General features: G+C 45.5%; 2 pseudogenes across 2 annotated transcripts; both read right to left on the bottom strand.

Annotated features, from left to right (window-relative positions):
- Positions 1–5,281: 5,281 nt before the first annotated feature.
- LOC309651683 (nuclear transport factor 2 pseudogene) lies at positions 5,282–8,120 on the bottom strand (annotated as a pseudogene). The gene has a single exon. The product of its transcript is annotated as a nuclear transport factor 2 pseudogene (transcript).
- A 1,756-nt stretch (positions 8,121–9,876) lies between these two features.
- LOC309651589 lies at positions 9,877–11,947 on the bottom strand (annotated as a pseudogene). Its single transcript has 2 exons — positions 11,253–11,947; positions 9,877–9,899 (listed from the first exon to the last, which is right to left on the bottom strand). The product of its transcript is annotated as an uncharacterized misc_RNA (transcript).
- Between the last annotated feature and the right edge of the window lie 1,849 nt (positions 11,948–13,796).

The raw sequence follows: 13,796 nt of genomic DNA, 5'->3' as shown, positions 1-13,796 counted from the left end.
CTAGGAAGACACTGATGCTACCATATGGTGAGGGGTTAACTAAGCTCTTATGAGCACTTACTACTCCATGTGGCATAGAATAAGCTGTCACTCCAGGAAGCCGCTGGTAGTAACAGCAGTGACTGTAATAGGAGTAGTGATAGCAGTTTCATCATTAGTATCCAGGTGTCCAGATGGACTGCAGGGGACGTGATGAGATCCTATTTAATATATTTACCATGAAGTGTCTATAGGACATTTGGGTGGGTTATCTGGTAAGTGCTTGAATATACTGATCTGGAGCCAGAAAACAGGGTCTGGGCTAGAGATATGGACCTAGGAGCCAAGGTTTATAAGCACCATTAGATCTGCTGGAATAGCTGAACTCACCAGAGGCAAAGGAAGGAACAAAACAAAACTAGACACAACACAGTTGAGTCGTGCCCGGCCCCTGTGGCACTGCCAACGTCTCTTCATGCAGTGATTTACAAAGATCAAATTATTTCTCATTTGACAACTTGTTTCTGTATTGATCCTTCTACTCACAAAAGGACTAAAATATATCATCTTCTTGCCCCAACCATAAATATCATAAGCTGAGAAAGAAGGTCTTTTAACCCAATTCTGCATGAAGGTGGGAACTCTCTCTCCACCATCAACAGAACTGGTGCCATCCGGCTGGAAACCAAGATTTCTCTACTCTCTGTGCTGGTCTCATCCATTTCCACAACAGCACTAATTATTAAAACCCAAAACAATGTCAGATTTACACTGTTAAAATAAATAAATAAAAATTCATAGTAAAGCACTTTGAATCTTGTCATTTCCTAAAACAAATGACTGAACTTCTTGCTTTAAAAGTTTACAGTTGTAAATTAATATATTAATCATACTTTATAGCTTCAAAGACAGTATCTGCTTCTTGAAAAGACAATGCTCGGGAACACAAATATCTCTTTTTGACAGCGTAATAAAATGACCCAAAAGGCAAGGGAGGTGAAAAGCTTTGGAGGAAAGGGGAGATACTTTTTCACTCTCCTTAAGCTGTCACTCCTCTTTCGGAGTGTCCGAAAGTTTCACAGTTATTTTTCCATGACTGCTCTCCACAGAACAAGACTAAAATGAGAAGAGAGGAAGAGAAAAGCTCCACGGGCAGCAGCAGAAGGGGTTTGCATGTTGGGTCATTTCTGAGATGACGACCAGATGCAGTTTGAATGGAACATGGAAAGCTCTTTACTTCCACCTTCTCATGTTGCATATTAGGGAATGGAGGCCCAAAGAGGTAAAGTTACTCACCCCAAACCACCCAGGTACTAAACTACAAAAAGCTAGAAATGGAAAGGAGTTCTCCTGACTCTGAGGCTGGGGCACTTTTCACTTGTGAATAAGCTGCAAGGATACTGTGGTCTCCCACGTGAGGCAAGACATTCACAGCTAGAAAAACTGAAACACATCAGTTTTTAAAAAACAAAGATAACATAAGGGAAATTTGAAATGCACCACGTATAAAGTATGGAGTAAAACATACTTTATACGGTGCTCTGTATTCAAAGGCTAGAGTGAGTATTTCTGGCAGGATCGTTATTAGGACTGTCATGGAAGCAGTAGGATATAGCTGTCCCTTGAAGGAGACATAGAATTTCCGTTGACAGAAATGAGGGAAGAAGCAGACCCAGGCAGAGCAAGTGGCATATGGAAAAACGAGAGGATGAGGAAAGTACATGGCCTGTTCATGAAGCAGACTGGATAAAATCGTTCACATAGTACAAGTGACAAAGATTAGGCTTGGTTTGGATTAACGAGGACCTGAATGTCGGGGTCGAGAGGTAACTATGATGCATCCATTGAAAGTTGGAGCAGAAAAAGAGGTCTAATAAGAGTAGTATTTTAGAATGATTCCTCCTCCAGTGCAGGGTCTAACGAAAGTCAGTTTGGAGCAATGGACAAAATAGAGGCAGGGATATTATAAAAAAGGAAACTTAATGAATAAATCAAATCAATTAAAAGATGCTGATACTAATCCAAGTATAATAAGGTGTCTCTCTGGACCATGTTGATAGCAATATGAATAGGAGTACAACATTCTTATGGTGACTAAAGGCTAAGTTTAATCTTTAAACCTTTTACTGGTTTTTATTAAGCTATGATCTATTGTAATTTTGTTATCTGGTGGCTTCAGATTCAGGAGCCTAAATGCTGGGTAAATTAAGAGTTGAATAGATGAACACCTCTGTTTCTGAGAACTTTTGTTTATTAATGACAGTGTAATTAGAAGCACTAACTTGGAATAGAAAACAACAACAATACAAAAACTGCTCACCACCACTTCACACCCATCAGGATGCCTATCATCAAACCAATAGAAAATAATACACATTGGCGGGAATGTGAAGAAATTGGAACCCTTGTGCATTGCTGGTGGGAATGTAAAATGGTACAGCTACTGTGGAAAACACCATGGCAGTTCTTCCAAAAATTAAACATAAAATTACCATATGATCCAGCAATTCCACTTCTGGATACGTATCCAGAAGAACTGAAAGCAGGGTCTCGAACAGACATTTGTACACCCACGTTCACAGAAGCATTATTGACAATAGCCAAAAGGTAGAAACAACCCAAGTGTCCACTGACAGATAAACAGATACATGCAATGGAATATTATTCAGCCTTCAAACGGAATGAAATTCTGACACGTGCTACAACATAGACGAGTCTTAAAGACATTATGCCAAGGGAAATAAGCCAGTAACAAAAAGGCAAATACTGTGTGGTTCCACTAAAATGAGGTAAAATATAGTCAAATTATGGAGACAAATTAGACTGGTAGTTGCCAGGGGCTGGAGGAGAGGGAAAAGGGATATTGTTTAATTGGTTTGGAGTTTCAGTTTGGGAAGATGAAAAACTTTTGGAGATCGATGGTGGTGATGGTGGCCTGTGAATGTGAATGCTTAATGCCACTGAACTGCAACTTAGAAATAATTTAAATGGTATATTTTATGTTATTACAACTTGGGGGGAAAAACACTCACCAGAATAAGACTGTGGTCCAAAAATGCTTGACTTTTTAATAAAATTCCCACTGCAATGAAAGAAAAGTTGCCGCGGTTTCTGAGGAAAAGATGTGCGCCATCTCAGTGGATGGGAATGAGGACCTTGGAGGAAAGAGTATCTCAGAGGTGTCCAGACTTGCAAAGAAATCGAGAGCCGGGGAAATTTCAAAGCTGTGGTCCTTGTGCGCTGATGGCACGACAATGAGCTCTGAGCAGAACATCTCCGTGCAGGCGGCCACCAAAGAGCCTTCACTGTCAGAACCACCGCCCGAGGGCAAAGGCTAATGGCAAATTTTACCTGAAACCACGACAGCTGCCCTTCTCCTCCTCGGTAGACAGAACCTCCGCTCCAGGTCTGCACTGAGCTGCAGCCAGGATGCTCCCTGCGGTAGAAGAAAATGCCGCCACTGCATCTGCTGCTTCACGGATGACACGTCGCCCGTGGGTCTCCAGGGCCAGCCAAGAAAATGGAGGAAAAGTATCTCACTGTTCACCAGAGCCCAAATGGACAGGCGCCGTCCCACCTAACATTCTAACCGAGAGCTGACAGGATGTTCACGACAAAGGAAAGAAAAAGTGAAAAGTAAGTCACCCAAACTCTTCTCTTATTACTTCTGAGGGATACAAGCAGTCTTTTCCGTCTTCAGGTACAAGAACTGAACTTACAGGGCTGACGTGGTGAAACACCTATGGGGGAGATCAGGGAGAACATAGAATTTCTGAGAGCTGAGATCTAGTACCCAAAATAAAATTGGTTGGGATGATTTGGTAATGGGTCTGCTCAAAACAGTGGCAGGGATTCATTGACGATCGAAAACCCCTTCTGTGCTTGGAAGTGTTTACAACACAGGGAGTTCTGTTCCCCAGCTGGGGCTATAGAGTACACAGAATACGGAATATTAAAATCCAGGAATATGTTATGAAAAAACAAATTTTAGGAAATTAAATAACCTTTCTCGGAAGCCGAAAGGTTGATCCGGAGGAGGAAATGGTGTCCTGTTCTAAATGCTACTTCCTACAAAGAGGCTAGCTCACCAAATCACAGACCTGAAGAAAAAGAATCAGAGGTTTTGCTTGTTTTCTCCAAAATGCAGCCTAGAACAGTGATTGCCACCATCCAACAACACCCTCCAACAAGCATCTGGGATGCTTCACTCATTTATTCATTTGATTACTCAACACGTATTTAACCCACACAGGTCAGGCAATATGTGTCTATCAAAGAGGAAAAAAGATACAAACTCAATGAGTGATAGTTATAACTCGGTGGTCTTAGTAAGCCCCTCAATTTTTTAGCTTCCTTTGCCTTCACAGCAATTCCCAGGCTAGAGAGAAACATTTGGGACGACAGTATTACTGCTGTGACTTTCCAAATGCAGCAAAGCAGAGAGGGCTTCACCTCTCTGATCATGACCCCTCCATGCCCCGGGCTCACGGGTGTGCCCACTACCAAGACCCTAGGGCCCACATCAGGCATGTCCCCTTGTGCTGGGCTCTGTTCAGCTCACACTTGCTGGCACAGTAGAGCGAAAGAAGTAATTCCCTCCTCTAGGTTCTGGGCCTGACCTCCTAAACCTGGCCCCCAGCTCCAGAAGCAGGCAGCACTCAGAGCTGTGCTCTTCTAGTTCCCAGCACACTGACTGGGGCAGATCTCCAAAGCCAGAGCCCTGGGCTCTGTAGCAGGGAAGCCCCTGAAATAGAGATGCAGTGCAGGTTACCATCTATGTTTTCATGGGAGGGACAAAGAGCCTATCAGGAACTGAAAGACACCTATTGTAAATTCACATCTTCTTTATTTCTGCACCGTGCAGCTGGCAGCATCTCAGTGCCGTGACCAGGGATTGAACCCAGGCCATGGCAGTGAAAGCCTAGAATCCTAACCACTAGGCCACCAGGGAACTCCCAACATTCACATCTTGTGATCTAGGACTGTCCATATTCTGACACACTTAGACCCACACAGCCGAATTCCAAGGTGTCAAGAGAAGACTTGTCAGTGTGGCCATGAGCAGGCATCAGTACATACTTGCTCTCTTGAAGACTCAGATCCACTCATGGGCCCCATCATTTACCTAAAGCTTTACTCTGCAGTGTCCTCACAAAGGAAACAGAGATGAAGAGAAAACACAGCTGAAGCCTGAGTTAGGAACTGATAGCTCTGTCTCCCCTGCACCATCCAAGCTGTGAGTAAACTAAGTTTCTTTTTGTTTTTGTTTTTTTAGTTATTATATAAAAAAAAAACCCAGGATATAAATATGGCTAGGTCCTAATGGGGAGAACCAAAGTTAGGATACAGTTTCTCAGGAAACTATTTTCCAAAGGGAAAAATATCCTGGTTCTCTGGAAGACTAAAAAAATAATGTCAATTACCACTTAGGCATCTCTTTCTAGGATGGCTGGGTGGCAAGTCTATGTTGGGGGGTACTATTTCCTAACTATCAGATCTATGCCAAGCAGAGATTCGTCAACCCATTTTAAGCTTTCAACTTCACCAAAATTTCTTTTTTTTAAATCTTCTTCGACCTGTATGGATCATTTGCAGATGGAGAGTCAGGAGACAAGCCTTCAGAAACAGGCTTACCTCAAGCCCATCACAGCCCTAAACAATATGAAAACACAGTAATATGAAATACAGCCTCTCAACTAGCACTTAACTCAGTAAGACTTAGGTTTGAATTCTGTACATTTGCAAATAATTCAACTTTAGATTTTAAAATATGACAGGCTGTATCACTAATCAGCTGCTCAAGTATTAGAAAGTGACTGATATTTGGGAGAGTCATACGTTAGGTCATACATTCTTTCATAATGTTACTTTCATTTTAACTTAAATTTCATGATAACATAACAGCACAGAGTAAAATGTGCATGCACAAATTTAGAGCATTCAGACATGAATGGAAAACTGTCTACAATAGCCATTTCTGTTATTTAAAAGTAAGGACATTAAAAATTCGTTCTCACTTTCTTATGAAAACTTTGATGAAAACATGTGTTACACTATTGTTTTTGGTAACAAATTGCATGAGTCCATAAGAGCCCTAATTTTTTTTTACCTTTTCTTTTCTTCACAAACTTTATTATATACTTTCAATGACTAATAATTCATGAATCCCTACCATTGTTTCTCATTATATACTTTGTTTTCATTATCATTCATTTATATAAGGCTAATCAAGATACCCATTCAATCAGAACTATCTATAGACATAATTTTTCCACATCATTTGAGCATATCGAAAACAACCAAACAAAAAACCTAAGTATTGCTAAGTACTGAGGGCAGATGAGAGTTTCAAGATCTTTGGACATCTGGCCAGTTCATCACTTGTCACTGAAATTTAAAAATAGGTTTTAAAAGATGTTACATTTATAATTAAGAGAAAAATAACAGGAAGAAAATGGGCATCGAAGCAAAGGAGATTTCCTGAACAATGAATAGATTGCATTTGACAAGGGCAATAACACGCCCAATCACGTCTTTTGCTCTCATTTGCTATAAGTATACAGGCCAGCGGAAGCACGGCCCATTGTTTTGACCCTCAGGGCTGTTTAAGCTTCCCGGTCTTACCTAATATATTAGGACATATGGTAAAACTTTCCCTAGATCCAGAGGATTTATAGATCTCCCACAACTGATGAGAACGATCCCCTAGTGCTTGTAATATATTCTTTCTTTCTTTTTTTTTTTTAAGAAAATTTTCGTGGTTTTATTGTATCATGAGGCATTGAAACATCTGAACAAATCAATATCTTGGTGGTGAGGCAGCTGCTTTCTCCTTCACTTCTTTGGGTTACTAGAGCAACTTGTCAGTAGATTAAAAAAAAAAAAAAAACAGACACCTTCCGCATTACTTAAGTCTTTCCAAGGCATGCGCTGGTACAACACAAACTTCTCCCATCAGATGCAACTAGTCTAGCGTCCAAACATCATGCACAATACCTCGGCAGCAGCAGCGCACTGCGCCCACTCCCACCGCGGCCCTGCTCATTTGTGTATGATATTTGGAGCATCTGGAGGAGCATGAATAATATCGGGAAGAGGAGGGAGGAGGAAACAGCATGAGTGCCTGGCTGGGAGGCAGTCAGCCGAAGTTGTGCAGGGCAAGCCTGAACATGTCATTGGTGCAAACCCAAGCATCATTGATGTTCTTTAATAGGAACATCTGGTGGAACCCCATGATGGGGTCTTCATCGGCCTTCAGCTGGCCCACAACCATGCTGATGATGCAGCTATCTGGCGTGGGCTGATGGTCCTGCGCCGTGATGCTATGCTGGATTTTCTGGAACGGAAGGCTGGACAATTTCTCCACAATGGCAGCTTTCCCCTGGAATTGCTGTCCTTCCCACGTAAGGCATGACGCATCAATATAAATTGCGCCTAGTTGGGTTCTGTCGTTATCAAATAACTGGTAGTAATGTTGAATGAAGCTGGATCCAGTCTGGTCCCAAATTGGTTTGTCTCTCATTCTGGAGCGTCACCCAGCCTCGTTGAGACCCAAGGAGCTGGCACGATGGCGGCAGCGGCGGCGGCAACCCAGCGCGGTCTGCCTTGTAATATATTCTGATTCACATATTTAAATTCACCTTTTAAAATATTTTTATTCTAAAGAGTTGTTTTCCCAAATGACCCATCTCGGTTTCATTTTTTAACATAAATATATATAAATACATACACGGTTTCTCTACTCAACAGAAAGAAGTGTTCTATATACAGTATAGAATTGACAGTAAGATTGATACAGTTTAAAGAGAGCCATCACAAGCACTTGGGAAATTACACTTACACATGTATTTATGAAAAACAAGCAGTCAAGCTGTATCTGTTCCTATTGCTATGCCCTTAATATAGCTTTTATTAAGAACAATTCTCTTCAATAGTTGGCTGGAAAATCCCTGCAGCATTTCTGTCATTTTCATAACACCATAAGGTCAGCACACTTTATTAAATAGTTATTGAGAACATGAGAAAAAGAAAGACATTGATCATAAATATTTGATAAACATGTTTGCATTATTATACATTCCAATATGATATACTGAATATTTAGATTGGCTTGTAAGAACACAAGTGATGTACAAATCTTGCATGGCCCAGTGAGGGATGTTATTCAACATCAGTATTTTTACTCCTTTTTGGGAATCAGTTACAGCCTAGTATAATGGCAATGCTTTGAAAACTAGAAGTGTAGTACATCAAACAATGATTTGTTTGAATAATGGCAATTTAATTGAACAAAATAATTGAAATTATTTTGCATTCCAATAAATATAAAACCTAGAAATGCCTTAGCCTGTGTAGTGAGCAAGAGAGAAAGCAAAGACTGGGAAGAATTTAACTGTAAAGGAAGTGCAATTCACACAAACCTCAAACATAAGGCAAACAAGCTATGAGATTCTGTGTTGTCATCTAAAATACACTACACAGTTTTTGTTTCCAAAAGTCCATTGTTCAGAGAAGAGCTTCTTTTTATACAGACTCTACTCAGGAGTTTCTCTTAGATGGGGAGAGGGGGCGGAGAGGAGAGAAAAAATAATTCAGGGAAGACTTCCATTAGCTCAACCCTAAGGCTAATCTGTTGCACGTGTAGTTTCTACACTAGTAAGCAACTTGTAGGAAACAACACTGCAGCTGAGCAAAGGAGAGCTGGAAACTGTTCCCCTGGGTATGATATCACAAAATGACTTGCCTAGATCCCCTCTCCAGCCTAGCATCAGGGCTCAGGCAGGAACACAACCATTGCACCCCCAGGGCAGCTTCGTGTGGTTAGATGAGAACCCTCTGCTCCATCACTCTCCCCGAAATCTCCTGACCAGCAGCACACAGAAGCAGCTCGACCACGACAAATCAGTCCCTATTCTCTCTGTACATTTTTTTCCCCCCCAATTTGTGTTCCTTTGCCTGGTAGGCTCTGAATGGCATTGTTAAACCAGACCACACAACTGGAAGAATTTACAAGTTTTCACACACATACACATTTTTACACCCCATGTTCCAATTATGGATTTACTGAGTTTCCATTATATAAAATAGCTTACACTATTTACTTATAGCCTACAATGTCACAATAACTACTACGTTCGTAAAAATCCAAGAGAAACTTTGAGCACGATTTCAGTTAGTCTTTAGCTAAATCTATTAAAGTTTCACGCGGTATCGTACTTTAAAGTACATAACCCTAAAATCACCAAACATACACAATAATTACACAAACCTGAAGCAGTAACTTCATGATTTCTTAATCAACTACATTACATGTAGATTTCCAGTTCATTAAAAAAAAACCCTGCTTTGTTTAGCATGCCACAACTTACAACCATGTATTTCCTTTGACTGGCAAACAAAAGGGCAAAACTACCTTTAGTGAAGCTTTTTCGGCTTAGAAGCACGAAAATAGTATTTCTCCAGACAACATGAACTTTCCATTGTCCAAGCGTCCTCTGGACCCTTATAAGAAGTTTATCCCTGAAAACTGACATCTCTTTCTAGTTAGAAGGCGTAACTAACACCATGGCTTATCTAGCAACACCCCCCCCCCCATCCTAGGCACCACTGCCAACTACGATCTCCTTTATATTAACTTCCACCACGTGCAGTAGATGATCCACAACTCACATGGTTTGGGGTAAAAGCAAAATCCTTCCTGAACTGCATGCAATAAAACACGTGAAAATGGGATGACAGCGTGGCTTAAAATGTTTTGTTTCAGATTCTCTAACAGAATAACATATGATGCAGTACAATGGTGAGGAGCTTTTGTGTTTCCTAATAAGACAGCTCCCAGCAGAGAGTTTCCCATGTTTTATAGTGACATCTATCAGCCAAACCCGGGGAACCCCAACGTCACTCAGCTTTCTTCAGCACCACTGTTTGAGAACAGCTTCCGGCCACAGAGTGGTGCAATCTTAACAGGTCTCTGGCGCACAAAGTGCATTGTGAAAATAAGGCAATGGAGGATAAGCAATGCTCTTCCTTGACATCAGAACCAAATCGTTAGGCATTAATTAACCGCAGGCTACAAGCATCAGAAATGCCAATCAGAAATTTAAATAACTGGCCATCACCTGATACGAATTGAAAAGAGCTGACACACTCTGCATCACAGGCAGACTGAGCATGGCATGGTGCTGAGTTTTGTAAAAATTCAATTAACCCAGCCATCTATCAGACAGATACATCAAGACCAGGGGAAAATCTATTATGCATGTTAGAATTTGTGATGTGTCATCATGTTAATTTTTGGTTTGAGAAGAAACCTCTCTATGTTTTAGTGATTACATGATCATCAAGAAATTACACAAATATTTAGAACCTAGAAATTACTTTATGAATGGCATAAATGTAATGTTACTTCAGAAATGTAATCAGATTATCAGCTGATTTCTCAGACCTGATAATACTAAGGAGACCTGGGAAGAACCCTCTGCAGTGGTAAAATCGGGAAAGGTCTTTGAAACACGATTGCTAAACTTATCTTCCCAAATTCTCCTTAAGGGCCTACATGTGAAGCTCTATAATGACGCTCATCTGTTCCGACGCACTGACGTGCCAAAGCATACTCCAAATGAAAAGACTGGGAAAACAAAAATTCTTGACACGATGTCACCAAAAAGAAAACACCCAACTTTATACTTCTCACATACACATTTTCACAAGGTGCAGATTGCACCTGTCTGTTCGCACGTGACTTCGCCAAAAACTCTGCCACATCGCAAGGGGAATCGCAGTGCTCCGTCCTGCTCTTGTTGGACTCTCCACAGACACAAACCCCTGACCAAGTCCACACTCCGGACTCGAAGTGATGGGAAGACTTTACAGTCCTGTCCGACTCACCTTTCCTCCTTCAGAGGAAAAAGCCCCTCACGGCTGCCCTTAACAGCAACTCCTAACGAAAGAGTTCAAGAAGGCACGCGCGAGAAAGCAGCCGGCCCATTTCCATTCTACTTAGCGAACGAAACCCCAAGGAATTAAAAAGTTTGAGGCGAGGACCTCCCAACCGAGGACCAAACTTGGGCTTTCACCAATGGCAATGCCTCGAAACAGGGACACTGGAGAAGGCGCTGCCCGTGGAATCCGATCCGCGAACCCTCCTCCTCTGAGGATCGCCCAGAGTCTTCCAAGCCCGAAACTCCACCGCTCAGACCGCGTCCGCCTGGAAGCCGTCGAAGCCCGGCGCCCGCCGCGCCCCGGGAGTGCGCCCCGCGAGGCGAGGAACTTACCGCGCCGCTTGCACAGCACCCGGCTGACTCCCTTCTTGAGGTTCCGGCCCGTCTCCAGAGGGGGGAAGGATGCTCGGAAGGCGGCCGGCGCGCGGCCGCTGCCCTTGGCATCGGGCTCCATGAAGAAGATGTACCTGCTGTCCTCCTTGAGCCGCCCGAAGGAGGGGAACGCGGGTTGGCCCCAGGCGCCCAGGCGCACGGTGAGCAGCGAGTCCTTCTTCAAGCCCCCGGCTTTCACCGCCAACACCTGGTGCACCTTCACCAGATAGGGCGCCTCGTCTCTGGGCTCGGCGGCACGGGGCGCGGGGCCCGCGGGCCAGGGGGACACGGTCCCGTTGGCGGCGGGCAGCGCTCCCGGGCCCGCGGCTGACAGCTGGAGCTCGCCTCCCCACGCCCCTGCCTCGCCCGCCGCCGCCGCCTTCCTGTCGAGTGCCCCCTGCTGCCGCCGCGGCGCGTGCACCTTTACCTCCATCACCACCGCGGCACGCTGAGCCAGCTCCTGCACCGAGCCCACGCTGGGCGGGGACGCGTAGCACACCGAGGTCCCCGCGGGAGCCGCCTCGTCGCTGGCGGCCGCCCCCGGCGCCAGGGCCGCGGTCCACAGCAGCAGCGGCGGCGGCGGCAGCGAGCGGGCGGCGGGGCCGGGCCCGGGGGCCGGTCCTTCCGGAGCGGCGCGGGGCGCGTCGCCATCTCATGGTGTGAGGTGCGTGCGAGCTCCTGGCTGTCGGTTCGGACTCTGCCTCGCTCTCTCGCGCTGCCTCCCTTTTCCTCTCCCCTCCTCCCCCCGCACCCCTCCCCCTACCCTCCTCCTAATTTATTTATTGCCGGGAGCTGTGGGAGAGTTGTTTACGGGAGGAGGAGCGGCTGTCGGGGCTGCCGTCACCGGAGGAGGACGTGGAGGTGGAGGAGCGGCTCGGCGGGGAACAGTCCTTTGTGTGAAGCGATGCTGCGGCGGCTGCCTAGGCTGCGAGCAGGCGGCGGGGCGAGCGCGCGAGGGACAGAGCCTTGGAGGCGGAGTTGCGTGCCTGGAAATCGCTGGGCGGCCGCGGCGACAGCGCCCTGCGCCTCGCCGGCCTGTTTACCTGCGGGGCGCGCTCGGCCCGCGCCTCCCTTCCCCATGCTGATGCCCGAGCCCGGCCCACGAGTCGGTCCTCCCGGGTCTTCCCCGGCCTGCGCGCCGCCTCCCTCTCCGTCGCCCCGACTGCTGCACGGGGAGGCCGGGGGGCGACCAGGCTGCAGTCCGAGGGGGCTGCGGAGATTTCCCGGGGGCTGAGAGGTGACGCTTCGGTGACCGGCGACCTGTTAGCCGGCGCAGGAAGGAAGGGGGCACGCGGGAGATGCGGGGCCTCGTGGCAGAAAAGTTTTGGGTGAACTGGTTACCGGAGAGTCCAGAGGGAGCAACACGTTCGCAGGAGACAGGCTGCAATTAGAACAACTTTCTGTCTCGCCCGCTCCCCTGCTAACGCGCACACACAGGGAGCTCTTCAGGTTTGCTGCCTCTTCCACGGCTCCCCTCGTGGGACGCTTCAGGCTTGCTTACCCTTGCCTTTTCTACTGTGAAAATTCCCCGTTCGCCGTGATTTTCTGACCTGGGGGGTACTGCTGATCTGAGCACTGCTTGAATAAAGTAGTGGCTCAATAAGGCCACTTGGTATAAAGTTTCTGGCACTTCGTCAACTAGTCCGTTTTTAAAAAAAAATAACTGAATGAAACGAAGGACGCCTCCGTGCCTGCTGGTACAAAGGATCCCAGGCATGAGGGGCTGTAGGTTAAATATTGTTCCATCTGAATATCACACCCGCCCCACCCTAACTCATCCCATCCCCCTCTGAACCCTCCACCCGCTGTCCCGCCAAATTTAAGAATCTACTTTTTTTTTAAGAGTTTTTTGTTTTGTTTTTTTTTAATACTTTGGGGATTGATTTTACTTCCTTTTTTAAAATTTTTACTTATTATTTATTTATTTATTTATTTTTGGCTGTGTTGGGTCTTCGTTTCTGTGCGAGGGCTTTCTCTAGTTGTGGCAAGCAGGGGCCACTCTTCATCGCGGTGCTCGGGCCTCTCACTATCGCGGCCTCTCTTGTTGCGGAGCACAGGCTCCAGACGCGCAGGCTCAGTAGTTGTGGCTCACGGGCCTAGTTGCTCCGCGGCATGTGGGATCTTCCCAGACCAGGGCTCGAACCCGTGTCCCCTGCATTGGCAGGCAGATTCTCAACCGCTGCGCCACCAGGGAAGCCCCATCAACAGAATTCTTTTATTCAAACTACCCTCAACAAAAATATCTTTCGATTCATTTTCAAGGGCCCAAGTGGTGTGCAAAGTGAGAAGACACACACTAGGGAATTTGATCCATACCCTTCCAAGTCTTAAGGTCACCCAGGAGGCATTCTCGACCTCTTCACCCCTGAGGCAGCACCAAATTGTCCTCCAGAGAAGGACTTCCCGACTATCATGTCCCTTTTGTCTTATGGCTGAAAGGGGGGTGGGATCTGCGAAGGACATCTGCCTCTGTGAGCTGCACACCAACTCCGGCTCACACAGCCT

This window comes from Balaenoptera physalus (assembly GCF_965194825.1).
Source record: "Balaenoptera physalus genome assembly, chromosome: 21".
In the NCBI taxonomy this organism is placed as follows: Eukaryota; Metazoa; Chordata; class Mammalia; order Artiodactyla; family Balaenopteridae; genus Balaenoptera; species Balaenoptera physalus.
This window is presented reverse-complemented; position numbering and strand designations above follow the sequence as displayed.